Source organism: Neofelis nebulosa, chromosome 14 (genome assembly GCF_028018385.1).
Source record: "Neofelis nebulosa isolate mNeoNeb1 chromosome 14, mNeoNeb1.pri, whole genome shotgun sequence".
Taxonomy (NCBI): Eukaryota; Metazoa; Chordata; class Mammalia; order Carnivora; family Felidae; genus Neofelis; species Neofelis nebulosa.
In genome coordinates this window covers 37,128,695-37,153,456 of record NC_080795.1, presented here as the reverse complement: position 1 = coordinate 37,153,456, position 24,762 = coordinate 37,128,695, and the positions used below count along the sequence as shown (strand labels likewise).

The 24,762-nt window shown below is 39.9% G+C and overlaps 1 long non-coding RNA gene across 1 annotated transcript in view; it reads right to left on the bottom strand.

Annotated features, from left to right (window-relative positions):
• LOC131494269 (uncharacterized) overlaps positions 1-24,762 on the bottom strand; it is a 69,433-nt gene that overhangs the window by 15,757 nt on the left and 28,914 nt on the right. The window contains exons 8-10 of the long non-coding RNA XR_009253284.1: positions 21,111-21,264; positions 13,939-14,059; positions 6,442-6,519 (exon numbers count right to left, since the gene is read on the bottom strand). This is a non-coding gene — a long non-coding RNA (uncharacterized LOC131494269). The remainder of the gene's footprint in view (positions 1-6,441; positions 6,520-13,938; positions 14,060-21,110; positions 21,265-24,762) is intronic.

The following is a 24,762-nucleotide window of genomic DNA, read 5'->3' as shown; positions in this document are numbered from 1 at the left end:
TTGGAAATTTCTATAATGAAAAGTGTTTTTTTGTTTTATTATTTTTTTAATACAGATGAACAATCTCCCCTTTAGCACTCTTATTTTTTATATATATATATTTTTAATTTTATTTATTTTTGAGAGAGAGAGACAGACAAACAGAGACAGAGGGTGAGCAGGGGAGGGGCAGAGAGAGAGAGAGTCTGAAGCAAGCTCTAGGCTCTGAACTGTCAGCACAGAGCCCGATGCGGGGTTTGAACTCAGGAACCGTGAGATCATGACCTGAGCCAAAGTGGGACACTTAACCAACTGAGCCACCCAGGTGCCCCGTAAATTGCGCTTTAATAATTCAAATGAAAAACAAATCAAGCAAACAAAATGTTGCACTTTTCAGTTTTTAGGGTTGGAAGCAATTCGAGAAACAATTGGACTGAGTGATTTCCAGCTCTGCTTGAGTTTGACTTTCCCTTTGAGATTTTCTCAAGTCTATCCAGGCAACACTGCTTGAGGAATGTGTTGCTCTCACTTCTTAAAATGTTTCTGTCTTTTGACTTACAACATATTTTCATTTAAAAAGTTGGAAGTAATGAAAAATTATCAAATCTTACAAAATTTAATGTTTCTTCCTTATCTACTTTTTCCTACAGCCCTCTTTCCTTAGATGTAACCATTTTTTTCAATTTTTATCCTATTACACCTTTCTTTATGCAAATGAAGATATACATATCTATTTTTAACCAAATTGTATCATGACTAACATATTATTCTGAAACTTGCTTTTTTATTCAGTGACATATCACGTGTACCTTTCAACTGCTTATACACTTGCTTCATTATTTTAAGTCTGAATTTTATTCTAGTGAAAGAATGTACCACAGCTTTTTAAACCGGTCCTCCACTGATTAACTTTAAATTTATTCTAATTCTTGGGGCACCTGGGTGGCTCTGTCAGTTGAGTGTCCTACTTCAGCTCAGGTCATGATCTCTCAGCTCGTGGGTTCGAGCCCTGTGTCAGGCTCTCAGAACCTGGAGCCTGCTTCGGATTCTATATCTTTCTCTCTTTCTCTGCCCCTCACTTGCTCACACTCTGTCTTTCTCTCTCTCTCTCAAAAATAAATAAACATTAAAAAAATAAAAAAATAATAAATTTATTCTAATTCTTAATAATTTCAAAAATGCTACTAAGAATAGTCTTGAACAGATATCCTTGCCCATTATATGTGAATGTTTCTGCTTAAGGGATAATAAGAAATGCACTTACTGAGGCAAAAGATATGTGTATTTTGACTTTTTTTTTTGATAGGTACTATTTTACACTCCTAAAAATAGTATATGAGAGTATCCTTTTCTCCACTGTGATATTTTGAATTTTTGCCTGATAAGGAAAATTGATATCTTACCTTAATTTTCACATCCCCATTTATTAGTAAGGTTAAGTATTTTAAACTATGTTTATTAGACATTTGCATTTATGTTCCTAGACTTGCCTGGTAAAGGAGAACAGAATCTCTCACCCCAGAATTTGCCACTTTGGCATATTGAATATTTTAAATTCAAGACATCTTAGAAACAGGAGGTACAAGAAGGATGCTCTGACCCACCTTTTCCCCCCTGAAAGCAGGAGATAAAACTCCCATGTGAAAAGTACCCTCCCTTTACCAGAAGGAAGGAAGACATTCTTTTTATCATAGATGGGGAATCTGGAGCCAAGAAATCTGTACAAACAAACCTTGCTAAATGAATCCTTATCTTCCTGGTTCATTCCTCACCATTTACTATCCCTACCCTACATTCCTTTGTCTTGTCAATTCTTTACAGGTATGTTGTTGCTTTGTCTAAGGGATATCAACACTCCCTGCTCTGGTTATTTCTCTGGGTCTTCAATCCCTTGTGAAGGCTCCCATATACACACACAAAAATTACATGAATTTGTATCCTTTTCTCCTGTTAATCTGTCTTATACCAATAAAATTCTTAGGCCCAGCTTGCCATGCTAAGAGGATAATGGAGACAGTTCTTGCCCTGCATTGGTCCTGTCTGTAACTATCTTTTTTTTTTTTTTTTTCATTACACTGTCTATGGGAGTAATTTGTTTATAAAGGATATAAATCATGTGTCTCGCATGTTGCAAATATTTTGTTTAGATCTTATGCCTATGAAGGAAGTGATTGGAACTTTGCTTGGCTTTAGAGAAGACTTAATACTTTATTATATATTGAGAAAACAATGGTACAAATCATGGGCTTCAAAATAGTTCTCACTGTCACTGACCACCAGTCACACTAAACACCTGGCCTGAGGCTCAGTTTCTTTCTCTGTTTACTAGGGATAATAATACCTACTGCATGAAATTCCTATTTGCTGTGGTGCATGTAGTTGGCCTGGTTCTGTAGATGCTCAATAAGGGAAATTATTTTGTTGTGCATTTTTATTATCTTGGTCTCCTGAACTTCCAGATACTGTTTCATCTTGATTTGAACCCAACTGTTATTGTTCTGACACTTAAAGATACACAGTTTTAAGGGGCGCCTGGGTGGCTCGGTCGGTTCAGCAGCCGACTTCAGCTCAGGTCATGAAATCACGGTTTGTGGGTTTGAGTCCTGCGTCGGGCTCTGTGCTGACAGCTCAGAGCCTGGAGCCTGCTTCAGATTCCGTCTCTGTCTTTCTCTGCCCCTCCCCTGGTCATGCAATCTCTCTCTCTCTCTCTCTCTCTCTCTCTCTCTTTCTCAAATATAAACATTAAAATTTTTTTTAAATAAAATAAAGAGACACATTTTAGGAAAACTAACATATATTAGTTGTGAAGGAGTTGAAGGCAAATGTGTTGTAAGTTTTCCTTTAATTTTTTTTTCTGAAAAGAAGAATAGTTTCACATTTAAACATTTAATGTTTAATATTACCTTAATAATATTATATTTTAAAATTGCTGCTACAGCAATAAGTGCATTATCATCACCAATTATTTATTGTTTCACACAAGGTGAAAAATGTGTGAAAATTTATCTTTTAAGTAGCCTTTCATAATTTTTTTATATGCTGCATTACTCTAATTATATTCTAACGTATTCTATATTTAATAGAACTTAAAACTTTTAAGCTATTTTCCCACCATAATAAACTGCTGGCTTGTAAATTGATATAACACCTATGAAAACTAATTTGGCAATACAAGTGTCCTGGTGCATTGAAGATGTATCTTTTTTTAATTTTTTTTTTTTTAACGTTTATTTATTTTTGAGACAGAGAGAGACAGAGCATGAACGGGGGAGGGTCAGAGAGAGAGGGAGACACAGAATCTGAAACAGGCTCCAGGCTCTGAGCCATCAGCACAGAGCCTGACGCGGGGCTTGAACTCACAGACCACAAGATCATGACCTGAGCCGAGTCAGACGCTCAACCGACTGAGCCACCCAGGCACCCCGAAGATGTATCTTAAGATACAACTTTGTTTTATCACAAGGAAAGAAATAAAGCCTACCATACACAATGATCCAATGATTTCTTTCATGTATAACATTGATTTTATACTTAACGAGTTTAGATGTTTTTAGGCACGAAATTGTATTATTTATAATTGTAGGTCATGTATAGAAAAGAAAAATATAAGCCAACTTCTTTAAATTTGGAATTCAACTCTTCTGTGTCACTCTTGCACTTGGAGTTGTTTGTGTACATATTTTTCTGCATAATTTTGTCCTCTGTGCTATCAAGGGTGAGATGTTAATGACCTTCCTTCAAAGTGAGCTCGAAGGGGCTAAAAACTGTTTTGTAAGTTTTGAGACATGTGCTTTCCTCACCCGGGAGAGGGTGTCGAGAGAAAGTGTTTGGAGAATAACCAGGGCTCATTTCTTCTTCAAATGGTCTCAACCAGGTTTGTTGACTGAGTTGGGGAGGGTCACAGAGCTCCAGCTGTCGCCACCAGGTATAACCACTACATTCACACATACACAGGAAATGACAGCCAGGTCTGGGCTCGGAAAACCATGATGTTGACACCGTGGATGTTATGTTGCCTTCTGATTTCAGAGATATTAAAATGCATCATAGAGCCAATAAAATATTATTTGAACAAAGTTATATTTGATTATATATTAAGTGAAATTAACTAATTATATCTTTTGATCCAATTGCTAGCAACAATTGTTTTGCTAGGACTCTATCTTGCATAAATAACAATAAATGCAGAAAAGTCTGTATTCAAAGATGTTCACAGGGCACCTGGGTGGCTCAGTTGGCTAAGTGTCCAACTCTTGATTTCAGTTCAGGTCATGATCTCATGGTTCGTGAGTTCGAGCCCCACATCTGCGCTCTGAGTGCAGAGCCTACTTCACATTCTCTGTCTCCCTCCTTCTGCTCCTCCCCCAATCACTCTCTCTCTCTTTCTCTCTCTCAAAAACAAATAAATGTTAAAAATGTTTAAAAAAAAAAAGAAAAATGATGTTCACAACGTTATTTATAATCATAAAAATTAAAATATTCTCTGACTACAAAGTAATAGTTAAATAAGATATGATAAATTCACGCAGAGTGTATTTCAATTATATGTTTTTAAAATGCCCCAAATGTTTAGAAAAATGTTTAGAAAAATGATAGGAAGAAAATACAATAAAATGTTAGTATTCAAATAAAAACTTTAAAAAGTATTATCATTATTTCTATTCTTAGATGGTTTGAGATTTGTCTTTGCTGTTTACTTTTCAGTATATTGAACTTTAAAATTTTCTTTTTAAAATTTCTTTTTTTAAACATCTTAAAAAAATTTTTTTTAATGTTTATTTATTTTTGAGAGACAGAGACAGACAGAGTGCAAGTGGGGGGTGGGGCAGAGAGAGAAGGAGACACAGAATCTGAAGCAGGCTCCAGGCTCTGAGCTGTCAGCACAGACCCTGACACGGAGATTGAACTCACGAATTGCGAGGTTATGACCTGAGCTGAAGTTGGATGCTTAACTGACTAAGCCATCCGGGTGCCCCTAAAATTTCTTTTTAAATTTTCCAAAAATATACACTACTTTTATAGTTGGTTTAATATTATTTAATGTTTTATTATTATTTAATGAAAATCACAACCCCATATTACATAAAACAGTTCTTGCTGTTTAGACTTTCCTTGTTACCACAGCTGCAGGCATTTTAGTGATTTAAAAACCTGTAAAGGAAAATATTTATCAGAATGTTTAAAATGTGTGTTCCTTTCCAAAATCTTTAGCTGACAACAAAGTAATTCTTTTAGAAACTCAGGATATAACATTTCAGTGTGAAAGCACCATTGCAAATTAATTAGTTCAGCTGCGTTTTAGTTGCAAGCATTTTTCTGTCTCCTCGGTGATCTCGAAATAGCAAGGTATGTTGTTGCTGAAATATCACCTGCCTCGTCCTCTAGTCAGGAATGCATGAACAATACAGACTTATACCAAATAAATCATGCCTTTAACTCTCCTATGGTACTTTCATCTGGTCAGTTTTAATAGTCAGTTTTAATCTGATCACCTGTTAACATGATCACCTTTCCTGTTTATACCCCTAAGTTATATGTTACAAAAAAAGCGACCAGGTATTTCAGATAATCCTGGTTTTAAATCTTTTTTTTTTTTTTTTTAATATATACTTATTTTGAGAGAGAGAGAAAGAGCACTAGCAGGCAAGGGGCGGAGAAAGAGAGAGGGAGAGAGAGAATCCCAAATAGGCTCCACACTCAGTGCAGAACCCCACACGGGGCACAATCTCACGACTGTGAGATCATGACCTGAGCTGAAATCAAGAGTTGGACACTTAGCTACTGAGCCACTCACGTGCCTCTAAATCTGTTCTTTTATCCCTGTAACTACATTTTCTGGAATTCCAATCCAAAAGTCGTTGAAAGGGAAGGAGGTATGATGTTTGTTTCAAAATCAAGATAGCAAATTATCTATCCTGGCTTTGGAGAACAAGACAGTTTTATCAAATCTCAGAATATTAACAGCACCCATGTCCAGACATAGGTATAGAAACTTATTCCAAAGCTTAAGAAAATTTGTCTTTTATTCTCACTCTGTATTACTCACACTAATGTTGTTTCCCAGAGTACCCGAATTAGCTAAACCATAGTATTTTTCACATACGTTTCAGTTAAAGAAAGTGTGTTGGGGTTAGTGTGGTATTGGGATATGGAGTCATGTGGCAGACTTTGTTTTCTCACTGCTGGTTAGGGGAAGTTATTTAAATTCCCCAAAACTTGGTTTCCCTGATTGTAAAATGGATAAAATGAAAATATTTATCAGAGAAAACAGCAGTCCTTTTGTTGGATCACTACAATCGGACTCAACAACAGCTTGGTAAAACATCTTATCTTTATAGTCTCATTAGTTGGTATTCCTAGGTTATTCCACCTCTGACCTAGAAATTTCATACAGGGCACAATTCTTCCTGTCCTTGTGAATCATCACAGGGTGCTGTATTACAAAAGAGAAACATGTCTTACCGGTAAGATAAAAGTTTCCAAACTGGTTTTGCCAAGAAAGTGCTTGCGGACAGTCTATGCTATTTGTAGTTGCAGATACTGTTAAGTCAAAAACACTGGTCAGGGCATCGTCTTGACTCTAGGAGTAGCTGGAGAGATGCTCTTCTTATTTCATACTTTGATATGTATTGTTACCTTTAAATGTGTGAGAAGAGACTGTAACCCCTTGATAATTAACATTTTACACATTACACCTCAAGTTTTAATTTGTGATATATTGCCAAGCTCCGCTGTCAGTGAAAACAGAATTATATTGAGCAGTTTTCTTCGCATTAAGTACTGTCACTATACAAACTTCCAGACCAAATTTCCTTCCATATGATTTCTGTGTTTACCTTTGAGGGAAATACAAGCTTTCCCCAAACATTCCACTGTAGAATGAAAAAAATAGCCTTGAACAAGCTGCTGCTGAATAAACTATGTTGGGGTTCATAATAAGCATCAAAACCACTTTGCTGTCTCTCAGTTTACTAGATAAACCACTTAGAGCTATACCCTTACGCAAATTATTTCCAGCAGAAAATATTTTATGAGTAATCAGAAAATATTTGGTTTTGCAAAATGGTTCAAAAATCTTGTTTAAGGTGTCCATTGACATTATTTGCAAGATTCAAAGGAGTCCCTTTTATTTCAAAGGGTTTTATGTCTCCCCTTCCCACACACACACACAAAAAAAAAGGTTAAGAAACTGGTTCCATCTGAATAGGGGCCCTGTGTGACTCTGGGAGTTGTCTTTATGAGTCAGCAGAAGCGAGGTCGGTTATCTGGAAGCGAGGCAGCCAGCATGGGCAGCCTGGACCTAGAGGCCTGGACGAACTTCAGAGTCTGATTATACCAGAAACAAAGGATTGTTGGCCTCATCAGTTCCATGAACAAGCAACAAGTGGCCATTCCATTCCAGGTGGCAGTGTGTGACCTCACGATCTTTCCCCAACTGTGAGAAAGTTACTTTTAACTCAGCTATTAAGAAACAAAGAAAGGTTTATATTTTGTGAAAACTGTAGCTTGAAGGGTTTTTTGTTTTTGTGTTGTTTTTTTTTTTCTGGAACTTTTGTTGATTGAGAAAAACTAAAAATGTTTCAAAGGATGCTTTGTTTGAAATATTAGATATTCAAAAATTAGTTCTTTCATTAAATATTTATTGTGCTTTGCTAAGTACTAGAAATAGGAAAATGGATAAGACTTGCTGTCCTCAAGGTATATACAGTTTAGTGCATAAACATCTACATGTTTTCTGTATAAAATAAATTCAATCTCTCTGATAGTTAAAGGGCCAGCCTGTAGAAAAGATCTGGGATGCCCCTGTCATGTTTTAAACACTCAGTTTCCTGATCTATAAGATGAAGACAATATGAGTCCTCCTTACTTTAAAATGTAACTGAGGGGATGAAATGATATATCTACAAGTATTTTTTTTTTTAACGTTTATTTATTTTTGTGACAGAGAGAGACAGAGCATGAACGGGGGAGGTCAGAGAGAGAGGGAGACACAGAATCTGCAGTCAAATGCTCTGCCCCTGAGCTATACCCCCAACAGAGGGAGACACAGAATCTGAAACAGGCTGCAGGCTCTGAGCTGTCAGCAAAGGGGCTTGAACTCACAGACCATGAGATCATGACCTGAGCTGAAGTCAGACGCTTAGCCGACTGAGCCACCCAGGCGCCCCTATCTACAAGTATTTTTTAAAAAATCCTTTATTAATGTGCCTCAACTTGTGATCTACCAAGGTGATATGTCACTTTGGGTGGGTGGCTCTTGTTAAAAAGGACAGATTCCTATGCTCTACCCCAGACCTGCTGGGATTTTGGGAATTGGGATCTGCATTTTAACAACAGCCCTCAAGTGATCCTTATACACATTTTGTTTGAGAAATTGATTTGGGGGTGCAGACCGTTGTGCAGGCAGCCTTCTGAGAAGGTTCACATGTCCCAGACATGTCACATAAGCTGGAAAGAGCCTTAGACCTAGTGAGGCCATGCAGAAAGAACAGTGGACAGGTAACATGTGGACCAACAAGCAGTTCCTCTCTCAATTCCTTTGCCCTGTGTGGACCCAGTGTCTATGGATCAGTAGGGTGTGAGGTGGGCAAGATGTAGAAACCTGTCAATATGACCGGGGTTAAGTCTTCTGCCAGCCCTGTAGAATAAGGACTCAGAAGACAGAATATTAAATCACATTTCTTGTCTACCTGAGATGGTGAACTTTGTTAACCCAGTCACTGAAAATTTGTGACTCCATTTATTCAAGAAGGGTTTCGAGGACCTGTTTTTGCTAGGTACTGTGTGAGTCACTGGAGACGCTGTGCGGAAATAGCAGACTGGATTTCTGTCCTTGTGCTTTTAACAGGCCAACAGAGTTAAACAAACCATCATACAGTGAACCATGTAATTACAATCATGAAAAGTACTAGGAAGGACAAGTAAAAAGTGCAATGAGACATTATAACAGAGACCTAACCTAGACCGGGGGCTCAGAAAACTTAGAAAAATGATGTTGGGGGAAGGGGACGGCTTTTGAGAAAAAGTGTTCAGACAGAAATAAATTTCTCAATTTTTTAAAATTTTAATTTAAATTTAATGTAAATTTCTCAATTTTAAGATTGGCAAAGGTGATGATAGACTTGGACAATGTTTCATAAGAAGTTATTGAGGAAGTAAACATATTTTACTTTTGAAACAAGTCACTTTTAAAAAGATGAAAAGATCCTAACTTCCAAAATACTAAGAAACTCAAACATAAGAAAATAATACAAGTGTCTTGCCACAAATGCATCTGCAAGAATTTTTAGTGGGTTTTCTAATAGCTAAAATGCAAGACTGCCTCAATATCCAATAATAGTGGATTATTTAAAAAAATATGCTACAAGAACACAGTGGAGTACTATTCAACTTTAAAAATGTTGCTATAGATGACTTATTGGTTGGTTACATAAAAACAAAACGTTTTTGAACAAAACGGATGAGCCTCTATTTTTGCAAACATATTTAACAAAGAGGTATACAATGACACAGAAAAATAAATTATGAGCAGTAATGTCATTTTTCTTTGTTTGGGAAGTCTGAATTTTCTAATTTCTCTACAAAGTTTTATCCCAAGGGAAGAATGAGAAAAGTGTATTTTAATTAAAAGTGTTGCAAAAGAGCGGGTACTCTCTTGGCTGGCTGTGAGAAGCTTTGGTTGGGGGAGGGGGTGGGACTGGGAAAGGAGGAAGGACAAAATGTCCACAATGCCTTTCCTGAGAACCAAGAAAAAAGACTTTTGACTTTCAGCCAAAGGGCAGAATGAGACTAAAAGTACAATGTTATATAGCAGAAAGATGAAGTTCTGAAGATAGATTCTTTTGCAGAATTGGAGCTATCCGATAGGAGACGAAGCTGCCTTAGCAGGCGGTGGGAATCTCCTCCGTGCACCTGAGCACCGCGCAGACTAGAGGCCGCAGGACGTTTCCCGTGTGGGTAAGAGATAGACAATGGCTTCTGAGTTCCTTCCAAACTGAAGGGTCTGTGACTTTATGAACTTTAGCTTTTCCCCCAGGACATGGAAATAACCATGTCCTGAGAAACTTAAGGCTCTTATTTACTGGCTCCCGCTTGGAAAGCAGAAAGGGACACTGGAACCCTTGTTTTCATTATGTTTTAATTCCTCACTACAAATCAGGCTTGTAAAAAAAGACATGTGATGTTAATATACTTTTCGGTTTTTTTTTTTAAGGTTATGTATTTATTTTGAGAGAGAGAGAAAGCGAGGAGCAAGTGGGGAGGGGGCAGAGAGGGGCGGGGGGGGGGGGAGGGAGAGAGAAAATCCAAAGCAGGCCCTGCACCACTAGTCTGGAGCCTGATGTGAGACTCAGACTCACACACCGTGAAATCATGACCTGAGCCGAAGTCTGACACTTAACCGACTGAGCCACCCAGGTGCCCCTTTATCTTTTTCATTCTTTTTTACGAGTCTCATCCAATTATTTCTCTGAGACCCAGAATTATCTTTTATTTTTGTTCAAAAGCCCTCAGCTGCAGGACTTGGTGAATGCTTACTGTCTTCTAAAAGTCTCATCTAATCTCTTTTTTTTTTTAAACAGCTTGAGTCCAAAGTTCAGTGGCTTTGGCCATGAACAGTGGTGACAAAATTGAGGTCTCCCTTGTTTTTTAAAAACTGCATCTATCACAAGAGGTGTATTTATGAGCAGTTGATACGTTATAATACTGGGGATTTCAAGGTGGAGCTTCATGGAGGCTCACATCTTGTTACTGACCATTCTAGACCCTCGTCCTGAGACAGTAGGCTGCAGCACACTTCGTGCATTGTGTTCCAGTCTTCACTCATCCATTCCTTTTTGGACGGTTGCAAAGAGCATGAGTCACTTCAGAGGGGGCATTCAAAGAAGTGTATGTGTTATTTTGACAGTGGTGCCACAGGGACACAGGCATTTCTCCTTGCTCCAAATACCATGAAAAGCAGGAGAGCTAATGCTTTCAATCACTTTTCTTTACTAGGAAAAATAACGACATTGGTTTGTTTGGAAGCCCTTTTACACACAGCCCAACAGGATGCAAGCTGCCTCGTGATGTGACTGCTAGGGTGCTGGACTCAGAATACAAATTAAATGCCGAGCTCCCTCTAGTGTCACGATACAGCCGGCATTTAAGAACTTGGATATTGTACATATTTCACAGTATGAGTCAATTATTTTTAATTCCATTAAATTTAGTTACTTTCCATTCTGCTTAATTTTATACAACATATTGCCTTTTTTAAATGTTTATTTACTTATTTTGAGGGAGAGATAGTGTGTGCGAGCAGGAGAGGGGCAGAGAGAATGGGAGCCAAAGAGAGAATCCCAAGCAGGCTCCACACTGTCAGCACAGAGCCTAATGCGGGGCTGGATCTCAGGAACAGTGAGATCCTGACCTGATTTGAAATCAAGAGTCAGATGTGTAACCAACTGAGCCCCCCTGGTGCTCCCATGCAACATTATTTCTTGAGTCAGAATTTTGTGAAGAAACATTTAATAAACTATAATTTGAAAACATCACTAAAAATGGACATTACAACTGAAAACGTTTTGTGTGATTATAGCATAGGGTAAATAATAGAATATTCCAGAATACTGTGTTCGTATAAGACACCCCTTCTCCCTGCAACATCATCAACAACAACAACAACAACAACAACACACACACACACACACACACACACACACACCAGTTCTATTTCAATATACTCTCCTTGATGTCCAACAAATAGGGGTCTCCTTCATTTGCATGTTGAGAGTAAGATGTGGGTTACTCCCTGGATATGGAGGGAATAACTGCTACCACTATAGGAAAAACAGAGATCCTGTAAGCATGTCTTATTGATGAACCATTAGGGCTATGTTCATGCCTTTTCTTTAAAAAGATATATAATTGATTGAAAACACTGCAAGGGAGCAGTGAGCAGGACAGCAAAGGAGAGACTGTCTGCCCGGATGCAGTGGTGACGAGGGGCTACAGTTAAGGGGGAAGTGAGGAGGTATGGGAACACACGGAATTTCCCTTTTTGGTAGCTGTGCCTGGTGGTAAGTAGTCCATTGGTCATTTAGGGCCCATGGTTATTTTGAGGAGGGCTGCCTAATGAGCCTGTTTGCATTCAGGCCGGTGGTGGTGGCTGTGGTGGCTATGGTGGCTGTGGGTGCTTTTACCTTACTCGTGTTTGCATTGCTCAGGCCTGTTGCCTAAAAGCGGTCTCTATATCTCCCCGCCCCCCACACACATATCAATAATGACAAGTCTTTGGCATTTAGACAGAGGTCTCATCTTCTGTAACTGCTTCATGCTGGAAAGGGAGGGGGCACCCTGTTCCTACCTAAACTGGTCAGTCCATCAGGGGGTTTGTGCAGTTTTAGACCAGAGCATGATATTGTATTAATGTGACGATAGGCATCTTGAGTGAAATTCCTTGGTGGCCAGGTCTGTGGGATTTAGGGGGGAGGGGACCATCTGATGGTATGGGCTGGGATCCTTGTTGAACCACCATTCGGATATGGAATTGTTGGATTCACTCAGACACATAGGAACATGTTTTGCCTGCAGATCAAGATGGCGGCTGGATACACAGGAACAAAGGAAAGGGAGGGGCCTGAAAAAATCGAGGTAGCTGAGAGTCAGCTAGCATTAGGAAAGGGTCCCAAGTGAGCCTGTGGCATGTGCAGATTTGCCCCAGATGATCCATAGACAGAGTGGGAGTGGAGAGAAAAGGGGTCCTTCCCTTCACAGGTGCAGGCAATCCAACCTGTTGGCCTTCAGACCTTTAGATCACATGAAGGAGTCATCCTGGCCAGAGACCTTAAGTTGTCTGAGGAGTACTAGCTAAACCACCAAAGGGCTGAGAAGAGAAAGGAGAGGGAGAGAAAGATCCCTTTGAAGGGCAAGAGGGGAAATCCCTCACCATTTGGGGCAAGAAGGGTCCTACTGGCTCCTTTTGGGGCTTAAGGTCCTCACCAAGGAGTAACCTCCCCTAGAGGTCATCAGTTCCCCAAGGACTACTAAAGTCGGTGCACTGAGGGAAAGTCCCGAGAAAATCCCAGAGAACCTGAGAAGAGCCCCAGGCTGGCAAAGCCTCCATGTACGGGCCACCAAATGTGGGGCAACCGGATTGGGTGGAGGCCAGTGGCATGGGTGGTGAAAGAATTCACCCAAGGCAGAACAAAGGAGATAAAAGTTTATTGAATATACCGAAGGGAGCAGGGGCAGGACAGCAAAGGAGAGACTATTTGCTTATTTATGCCTTTTGAATGTGTTAAAAAAAAATTTTTTTTACTGTTCATTCATTTTTTTTTTTCAAAATTTTTTTTTAACATTTATTCATTTTTTGAGAGTGAGAGAGACAGAGCATGAGTGGGGGAGGGGCAGAGAGAGAGGGAGACACAACCTGAAGCAGGCTCCAGGCTCTGAGCTGTCAGCACAGGGCCCTATGCGGGGCTTGAACTCACGGACCACGAAATCATGACCTGAGCTGAAGTTGGACACTCAACCAACTGAGCCACCCAGGCGCCCCTTTTCATTTTTGAGAGAGAGAAAGAGCACAAGCCTTGCAGGGGCAGACAGGGAGGGGGATAGAGGATCTGAAGCACAGAGCCCTACACTGGGCTCAAACCCACCAGCTGTGAGATCATGACCCGAGCCGAAGTCAAATGCTTAACCGACTGAGCCACCCAGGCGCCCCTTTTTAATGTGTTTTCAAAAGTCCAAAGAGGCCAACATGGTACTGGTTGTGAGTTTTGATTTTCTACACCCAAACCACTCATCTTACGTATCATCTATTCTCAAATCTTGTGTTCATGATTCAATATAAGAAAATTGCAACCTAAAATAGTTACTAGAACAGAAACATCTATTGGACACTTGCTGTTCCCTTCCTATCTTCCCCCATCTTAGCACCAGAATGACATTTGAAAAGCCCCATCTTGCCCTACTTACGAGGCCTGAAGGAAGAGTCAGCAGTGACAGGAGCTAGGGATCCAGAGTCACACTGCTGGGTTCATGTCCTGGCTGTGACCCTTGCTGGCTGCGTGATCTGGGGCGAGTTGGTACACTTTGTCTGAAAAATGAAGATAAATAATAACAGTACCTACTTCGCAATACTAAATAAGCCCCTCGCATGTAACAAAACCCCAGCAAGGTGATACGCTGTCTGATGAAGAAGGCAGAGGCCAATTCCTGAGCTGGTTATTTTACATAGGTCTCTCAGCAGCAGGCTTTCCCAAACAGTACTTTTTCTGTTTCAAGAAAGAGGTTTGTGAGAGTGTCCTCAGTAACAAGACAAAAACCGAATTTTTTCCCTACCTGATCCTATTGACTCCATGGAGTCTAAATTCTTTTGCACGTGGCTAAAATCTCTCAACCATCTTTCCGAGACTCCCTTTTATAAACAAACACTCCACTCTTTTTTTTAATGTTTGTTTATGTTTGAGACAGAGATACAAAGAGAGAAGGAGAGAATGGGTAGGGGAGGGGCAGAGTGAGAGAGGGTCAGAGGATCCAAAGCCGGCTGTATACAGACAGCAGAGAGCCTGATGTGGGGCTCGAACCCACGAACCGTGAGATCACAACCCGAGCTGAAGTTTGACCCTCAACCGACTGAGCCAGCCAGGTGCCCCAAGAACACTCCACTATTTTGAATACAGATTCTTTACTGCTGCCAAACTGGTTTATTCACTGTCTTCAGACATACCCTTATCTCTTCTTTAACCCTTCCTTCTTTCTTCCCTCCCTCTCTCCTTCCTTCCTTCCTTCCTTCCTTCCTTCCTTCCTTCCTTCCTTCCTTCCTTCCTTCCTTCCTTCCTTCCTTCCTTCCTTCCTTCCTTTCTTCCTTCTGGACTGGCCTGTACCTCAATCTTCTCTGTCACTATCCTTACAGATTAGCTAAAACACCGTTTCCTCAGTAGATATTTAGCTCAGGAAAGTTACTCTGGAGTATAAAGTGCACTATATACATCTCTCAGCAGCTAACTTGAAAATATTGTGATGCACTTGTGTGATATTGGGGTGTCTCAGGAAGACCACACTTACGGACTTGCCTCTGAGTGGAGAGCGGAAAGAATCCAGCTATCTCACTTTCATGGTGACTCCTATTGTGGGAAAGGATGCCAAGCTTACTACTCACCAGAGGTTGCCTGGTTACCATCAAAATATTTCCCAAGTTTCTGATTTTGTCAAAATTAATAGGCCCTGATACTTCTAAGAATATGACACACAAAAAAAACTTATTTGTAGATTTTCTTGTGTTTAATTTAGAAACATTTGGCATTTCAAATTAATATTGGTTAAAATTGCCAAGTTTGATTACCTGAAGACACAAACAGGATAATTTATCCTCAAAATTTCACATGATAATCTATGCATTTTAACTTAAAATGTTTTTCCTTATGTTTACTTAGAGAGAGAACGTGAGCAAGAGAGGGCCAGAGAGAGAGTGGGACAGAGGATCCAAAGCAGGCTTCGAGCTGACAGCAGAGAGCCTGATGTGGGGCTCAAACTCACAAACCGTGATTGTGACTTGAACCAAAGTCTGACACTTAACTGCCCCAGTGTCTCGCATTTTAACTTTTCAAAAGAGCTTCCACATCTATCATCTCATTTCATCTTTCCTACAAATTCAATAAAATTATTTTTCAAATGGGCTTTAAGTGACCAGGATTGAGAACTGGAGAAGCATATTTAACTTCTGAAGGTCCCAGTGAGTCCCTGAATGGAATCCTTTCATTGGGACTCTATGTGAATCACTGATTCCCTTTGAATGATCTAAGGCAGGTCTTATCTCAGAAACCCAAGGCTGGATTGGATGTCTCCACACCTTCCTGTGTGACTCTTTTTGCTATTATTCAACATCTCTCATCAAAGATGCAGAGTATGGGCAGAGGAGGAAAGACATAGGAAGGAAGAGAGACATGTTCAAATTCAGAAAAATATAACACACATCAGAAACGGTGGAAGCAAAGGACCTTCTGGAGGAAAGACAGGGAAATGCACAATCAGCCGTTCTCAAAGCCGGGTGTGGTTATCTGGGCATCGTACAAGCTCTGGAAAGATATGAGGGTTTTCCAGTATTGCAGACTCTGTCGTGCTGCTCTTAGGGGAGGATTGATTCCAGGGAGAAAATAGTCATGAAGTAATTATTAAATAAAGGGAAAACATTTCTCAGAACATTCAAGAATATATGAGCTCATATAGCTATTTGTCAAACCATGAAACACCTATTACATTCAAGATTCCGGAAATACAGTTATAAAGAACACAGCCTTGCTCTCAAGGAGATTATAGGTCAAAGGGGAACAGCAAATAATAATAATAATAATAATAATAATAATTATTATTATTATTATTATTATTATTATTAAATTCTTACCCTACGTGAAACTTTTTTACACTTGACATTATTTAATCTTCACAACCCAATGATGTGGTTAGCATTATTTTCACTTCATAGATATGGTGACTAAGGTACAGTTAAGGTACAAGTTAAGTAACTTGTCTAGACTTCCACAGCTGGCAAATGGCAAAACTGGAAATTTGAACCCAGCGAGTGCAATACCAAAACCTTCGCCCTTCAGCTCTTATCTCCCTAAACAGTGCTTCACTGATTTCCTTGGGAAACATTGTATGGAACAATTTCATTGTGTCATCCTTGTAAGGGATCTGTGGATACCAGGGGTTGGATTCACTCATTACAAAGATGGAGGCCAAAGATAATACGAGGCAGTGTGGTAAGTGTTAGTAGAAGTCAACACAGGAGCTTGGCGAAGGCATTGGTTAGGAAAAGCCTCCTGTAAGAGTCAATATCTGACCTGAGCCTGATAAATGAATAGATATCAGACAGGCAAAGAGGGAGGAAAGTGCCTTCTGGGCAGAGGAAACCGGATGTATGAATGCTTGAAAGACCATGGTTTGCTGAGTGAACAGAAGGAACCAACATAGTAGGAAGCAGGGGCCAAGGGAAGGACTAGAAGAGAGAAGAGAAATGAGAAAGCTGAATAAGTGAAGGCCAGATAATGAAGAGTCTCCTTATTTAATATTTTAAACATTTTATTGTTTCTGTAAAAGTGAGATGTGTTTATTTTTTGAAAAGGATTCATATATATATATATATGATAACAATATATATGAATATATATATTCATATATATATATATATATATGATAACAATTCATAAAAGTACAAAGAAGAAACTAAAAACCACCTGCACTACTCTCTCTCACTCTGAGATTACAACTATGACATTTCACTGAACATCCAGTATCTTTCTCTATGTATATAAACATATGAGTACAAGGATAGAGATATAGAAGTGACATCATACTGTGTATGTTGTTCTGTACCTCCCCACCATTTATATGGCAATGATAAGAATCTTTGGCTTTATTCGGAAGTGAAGGATTTGCAGCAAGATGGTAACATAATCATATTTGTATATTATGAAACAACATAACAGCATCGCCTAGTATAAATTTGAGGTCATGTGGTGGCAGGAAGGAAGATCAAGGAACCCAAGGAGGCAGTGATGATGACATGAACCAGGGAATGGTGATGAATTGGAGAAAAAGGGATTGATTCAGATAACAGGAGGCAGGCTCGGTGGCCTCTCTGGCTGTGGAGGCAGGGGTTGTTCAGTGGTGGGAGGTGAGGAGCGAGAGAGAAATCTCCAATTGATTTCTAGGTTGCTGGTTCTGGATTGGATGTGTAGGTATTAGCACCAGTCACTAGCAGTTTGGGGTGCCTATGGGATATCCAATTGAAGAGAGCAGGTAACTATTCAAATATATAAGTCTGGAGCTCAAGATAGAGACCAGAGCTGAAGATAGAATTCTGGACATCATCAGAAGTTAAAGCCAAGGGAACTAAGAACGGAACAATGAGGACACATATATATATATATATATATATATATATATATATATATATATATATATACACACACACACACACACACACACACACACACACACACACAGCTCCTAAAGCCCTTATACCCTTATAATTTATTTCGTAATAACAATACTAGGAGTATCTCTTATTCTTATGGTTGTCTTTGCCCCAGTCCCTGACAGAACTTCTAAAATGTTGTAAATCCCTAAGTGATAAGAACATAAGTAGCATCTCTTGCTCTAATGAGGTGGTTCTGCGTGGGCTCCTGAATAGGGGCTGGTCACAAGAAAGTCCAAGCCATTATTAAAAGCTTGGAATTTTCAGCCCTATCCCCCACCTCCCAAGAAGGGAAAGGGTCTAAAAATGGAATTTATAATTGATCATGCCTACATAAGGAAACCTCCATAAAATCCCAATAGTGGGATGTTCAGGGACCTTCCAGGTTGGTGAACACATCCAGTCACAGATAATTGCTTGGCGTGAGGAAAAACCTACATGTATTTGGTGACCCAGAAGAGAAGCATTCTCTGTCTTTGAAGAGAGATACAGAAAAGAAACATCATAAGAAATAACTGGGGTTTACCCTACACAAAAGGAGGAAAATTGAGTTTTTCTTAAACAGATGGCTTTTCTCTTCTTTACAATGTATGAGACCTCAGCTGGGAAGATAGGAAGGCTGAAATTACTTGATGCCTAAGGCTAGAATCATCTGAAAGCTTATTCACTCATGTCTGGCAGTTCAGACCTCAGCTGGAGCTGTCCAGCTCTTGGGTTTTATGAGCAAATGTCCCAAGAGAACAGAGCAGAAGCTGTATTGTCTTTAAATTTTTTTAAATGTTTATTTTTGAGAGAGGAGACAGAACACAAGCAGGGGAGAGGCAGAGAGAGACAGAATCTGAAGCAGGTTTCAGGCTTCGAGCTGTCAGCACAGAGCCTGACGTGAGGCTCGAACTCATGGACCATGAGATCGTGACCGGAGCCAAAGTTGGAGGTTCGACCAACTGAGCCATCCAGGTGCCCCAGAAGCTATATTGTCTTTTAAGACTAAGCCCAGAAAGTCCTATGGTGGCATTTCTGCCATAGTAAAGAACACACTAAGATTCAAGGGGAGGGAACATAATCCGTAGCATTCAATGGGTGGAGTGTCAAAAGTCAAAGTCACATTGTAAATACATGTAGGGTGAGAGATATTGTTGTGGTCATCTTTGCAAACTACAATCTGCCACAACTCTTCTGTTCCTCACTATTTGTTCATTACTATAGCCTTTTATTTATGCTTCTCTTGTCAGCCATGCCACAATGGTGACAACATTAAGTAAGCAATCAGCTAAAAGCCCTACTTTGTTTCCAAATGAACGGGGAAACTAGCTCTTCCCCTTTCTCCTCATACATACTTTTAAGCTGAGGCTTTGTGATAATTAATATTAAATTTAATTATCAATCAATAAATATTTATTGAGAATCTGTCATTTGCTAAGTATCTCTTCGACAATGGAGATAGGCTGAACGTAATAAAGAAAAATGGTTTCTTTTTTTTTAATGTTTATTTATTTTTGAGAGAGAGAGAGAGACAGAAGGTGAGCAGGGAGAGGCAGAGAGAGAGGGAGACACAGAATCCAAAGCAGGCTCCAGGCTCCCAGCTGTCAGCACAGAGCCTGACATAGGGCTTGAACCATGAAATGTGAGATCATGACCTGAGTTGAAGTTGGCACCTGACTGAGCCACCCAGGTGCCCCAAGAGAAATGGTTTCTTATCTTAAGAAGTTTACTATCTGGAGAAAAATACAGATCAATGAGAGATTTAAAAATAGGTGAGCGGTACCTGGGTGGCTTGGTCGGTTAAGCGTCTGACTTCGGCTCAGGTCATGATCTCATGGTTTGTGGGTTTGAGTCCTGTGTTGGGCCTGTGCTGACAGCTCAGAGCCTGGAGCCTGCTTTGGAATCTGTCTTCCTCTCTCTCTGCCCCTCCCTCGCTTGTGTTCTGTCTCTCTCTCTCTCAAAAATAAATAAACATAAAAAAATTTAAAAAGGTGTTATAAAGTTCTATCAGCTTGTTTTATCAGTCACTGGTAGGACATAATTTGTTGTCAGGATATTGTATCATGAAACAATTTAATTTTTTTTAATGTTTATTTATTTTTGACAGAGAGAGAGAGAGAGAGAGCGAGCATGAGCGGGGGAGGGGCAGAGAGAGAGGGAGACAGAGAATCGGAGGCAGGCTCCAGGCTCTGAGCTGTCAGCACAGAGCCCGACGTGGGGCTCGAACTCACAGACCGAGAGATCATGACCTGAGCTGAAGTCGGACGCTCAACCGACTGAACCACCCACACGCCCCTATCATGAAACAATTTAATGGCCTGCTAGATTCCAGACAGACACCCCATGCCCCTGGCATTCCCCAATCTACCAGTCTGATGACCTCGCAAAGAAGGAAATGAAGAAATTGAGCCAGCACTTGTGTTCATAAGGTCATGCTGCCTCAGAGTGATCACTGCTTCCCCTTTTCTCCTCATTTTCTTATTTTGAATGCTTGAATAATCTTAAGCACCTTCCTAAATGTTTAGTAACTCTCTGTACTTCCTTTTATTATAGACTCAGAACTCTCTAGAATCTTTCTGAAAATATCAAACATGACTATTTTAGCATTTTATTCTCTGGCCTATATTGTGTTTTCTCAGGGGTTATTTCTGCTTATTGGGTTCAGTGCTTTCCTTGCCAGCTTCTTTGTTGTTTGATTATTCTTGGTTGTTTGGCCATATTTGTAAGTGAGATCTTAATTTGAACATTATTGGTGGCTGGAGACAGTAAGAATTCTTGTTTGCTTGGCTAGAAGCTCAAGTTTTTTTGTTTTATTTTAATTTATTTTTAATGTTTATTTTTGAGAGAGAGAGAGAGAGAGAGAGAGAGAGCAAGTGCATGAGCAGGGGAGGGGCAAAGAGAGAAGGAGACACAGAATCCTAAGCAAGCTCCAAGCACAGTGGCTCGAACCCACAAACCCACAGTGAGATCATGACCCAAGCTGAAGTCAGGCTCTCAACTGAGCCACCTAGGCGTCCCTAGAAGCTCACGTTTAGATTAAATCAGCTCTGACTCCAGTGGTGGTGGGCTTTCCTTTAAGATGTGAGTATGGTCTATGTTGAAGACATGCGGCTCTCCTTTGCCTGTGACAAGGTCCTAATTCTGTGCACCAGAGAGAACGTGAGATCCTTTTTTGAGAGAATCTTACTTGAAAAGTGACCGTATGCAGCCTGGGCCACGTGTCAGTATCAGCGTTAGACAGCACAGGGACCGGCTTGGCTTCACAAGTTAGCTTCCCGCCTGTCCACGGCTCACTTCCTCCAGCCGGCTTCTGATTTTGATGGCAAGGCCTTTGCAGAATTCTGCTGGGAAAACTTGTAATTTTAAAATTAAGGTTTTAATTTTATTTCCAGTATAGTTAACATATGGTGTCATATTAGTTTCGGATGTACAAAATAATGACTCAACAATTCTATAAATTACTCAGTGCCCATCATGGTAAGTGTGCTTTTCTAGCCCCATCACCGATGTCACCCGACCCACCCCACTCTGGTATCCATCCATTTGTTCTCTAGAGTTAAGAGTCTGTTTCTTTGACTCTCTCCCTTTTTTTTTCCCTTTTGCTCATTTGTTTTGTTTCTTAAATTCCACATAGAGTAAAATCGTATAGTATGTATCTTATTCTGACTGACTTATTTTGCTTAGCATTATGCTCTCCAGCTCCATCCATGTTTTTGCAAATGGCAAGATTTCAATCTTATTCACTGACAAATAGTATTCTGTTGTATATATGTACCACTTCCTCTGTATCCATTCATCTATTGACAGACACTTGGGCTGCTTCTGTGTTCTGGCTATTGTAAATAATGTTGCAATAAACATAGGCATACATGTCTCCCTCTGAACTGGTGTTTTTGTATTTTTTGAGTAAATAACTGAGCAGTGTGATTACTGGATCTTAGGGTAGTTCTATTTTTAACTTTTTGAGGAACCTCCAGAGTGTTCCACAGTGACTGTACCAATTTGCATTCCCACCAAGAGTGCATGAGTGTTCCTTTTTCTCTATATCCTTGTCAACACTTGTTTTCTTCTGTTTTTGATTTTAGCCATTCTGACAGGTGTGAGGTGATATCACATTGCAGTTTTGATATACATTTCCCTGATAGTGAGTGATGTTGAGCGTCTTTTCATGTGTCTTTTGGTCACCTGTATATCTCTTTGAAGGTTTGTTCATGTCTTCTGCCCATTTTTTAATCGAATTACTTGTTTTTTGGGTTTGAATTATATACATATTTAGGTTTTGAGCTCTTTATAGATTTTGGATACTAACCCTTTATCAGATATATCATTTGTAAATATCTTCTTTCATTCAGTAGGTTGCCTTTTAGTTTCGTTGATTGTTTCCTTTGCTGTGCAGAAGTTTTTTATTTTGATGTAGTCCCACTAATTCATTTTTGCTTTTAGTTCCCTTGCCCCTGGAGACATGTCTAGAAAAATGTTGCTATGGTCAATGTCAGAAATTACCGCTTGTGCTCTCTTTTAGGATTTTTTATGATTTCAGGTCTCACATTCAGGTCTTTAAGGGAAAACTCGTATTTTTAAAGTTTTCGTTCATGGTCTGGATTTGTGGGTTACTAGCTCTGTTTCATTTCAGCATCTATATATTCCAGAAATTTCTCACTGTTCAGGTTGACTATTAGTAACCCCCTTGTGAATTTTCTAAAACTTATTTAGATTTATTTTGCTTTAATGCTACTCTTCTGACATTCCTTTGGGATTTGGGAAGAGAGGTAAATGTGTGTGTTTAGTCAGCCAGCTTTGGTGGCAAGCCACCACTGCCCCCCCCCTCCCCCCCACCTTCTGTGATAACCTAGGGTTATAAAGTTTTAACAGGGATCACAGCAACCTTGCCCCGCATATGGGGCAATTCTCTCTAAGAAGAGAGCATTTTTTTCTCTGTTCTTAAATTAGGGCATCTCTGTATCCGGTTCTCTTGCATCTCAACCATTCTTTGCAACTTTCAAAGATTACTGACGGTAGTCCTTTGCCGACACTGACAACTCACTCCTTTTAGTGCTCCGGAAAGCATTTCACTTGAACACTGAAAATAGCTAAATGATCGTATCATTCTTCACCTATCAAATGGACTTCAGCTCCTTGTTAAATGTGTTTGGTTTATCTTTTCAAGTGTTGGGAACTTTTCATTGATTATCTTTTTCTTGATAGGAAAGAAGAAAGTCAGATGGAAGTTATGTATTCTACTTTTTTTTTTTTTTAAGTGTTAAACAGGACCTCATCAATAAGGATAAGGAACCCCTTTTGTCTTTATTATCTCTGGCCTTTTTCCTTTTTTTTCCCCTCAAGTCTAACCTCATTTAAAGCTTCAGCATTCCTGTCATTATTCATAGAGGGCTGACCACAACTCTAAAGTTGCTTTGGATTTTATACCATTACTGTTTTTTGTACCTGTCCTTTTTTTTTTTTTAACATTTATTTATTTTTGAGAGAGTGAGACAGAGGATGAGTGGGGGGGGGGGGGGGGGGGGAGAAACAGAATCCAAAGCAGGCTCCAGGCTCTGAGCTGTCAGCACAGAGCCCGACGCAGGGCTCAAACTCACGGACAGGACTGCGAGATCATGACCTGAGGCAAAGTCGGCTGCCCAACCGACACCCAGGGGCCCCATGTACCTGTCCTTTTAAAGTCTGAGTGTTTGAAAGAACTCCATGCACAATGTTAGTAGCTCAGGGGCATTAAGGTAGACGAGAAACTAAAGATCAGAGAATAAATAGTGAACCGTTGGTGATGAAATACAGGCGGCATGAACAGCAAATTCTGAAGACCTTGCTGGTCGAATATCTCCTATGTAACAGCTCCCCTGCTGAGGCACTAGATTCCATCCATCACCTCTGACCTGTGTTGCAATAGCTCTTTCCCATAAAGGGGACATGTCTGAATCACCTAGACCAGCAGACTATTCACCTGACTAGTCATGTACACAGCATTTTACTGATTGCAAAGCTCCTTCATGTTTGCGTTTTGTACTTCAGTTTCTTTGCTATTCTCATAACAATTCTTTGTTTGTTTTTTAATGTTTATTTATTTTGGAGAGAGTGAGAGGAAGAGCACGAGTGGGGCAGGGGCAGAGAGCAAGAGGGAGACACAGAATCCTAAGCAGCTCCAGGCTCTGAGCTGTCAGCACAGAGCCCAATGAGGGGCTCAAACTCAAAAGCCCTGAGAACATGACGTGAGCCAAGTCAGACTGGGCCACCCCGGTGCCTCTCATAACAATTCTTTGAAAGGAAGGAGGAAGTTACTAGCCAGGTAGGAACTGGCTATTTTCAGACACAGAGGAAGGTGTTGGGAATATGCAGTAAGTACTCTCTTTCCCTGGCTCTGTTTTATAACCCCTTCTTCCTCTCTTTGAAACCCTTGCCTTGGATTAATTAGTCCAATGTTCTCTTGAGTTTCCTCTTATCTTTCTAGTCCTTCTCAGCCTCCTTTGCTAGTTCTACTCCCTTTTGTCCATTAGAACTTGAATCCTTTTGAAAAGGCAAAAGCTTGCAGCATCCAAAATGGTGTTTTTTTGTTTTTTTTTTAATGGAACTTAACTCAGAACATTATTTTTGCCATGTGCAAAACAGTTTACTTTTAGGTTATTCCCAATGAAAGTTGGAATTGGAAAGAAAAGAAAAGGAACCAGAAGCATGGTAGGTTAAAAATGTGCTGAGATAGCTCCTCACAATTTGAAAATAAAACTGGCTTCTTAACAAATGGCAGAAATGTCCTAGTGCTTTTACTAATCCATTTAAAATCCGGTAAAAATAGGGCACCTGGGGGGCTCAGTCAGTTAAGCGACTAA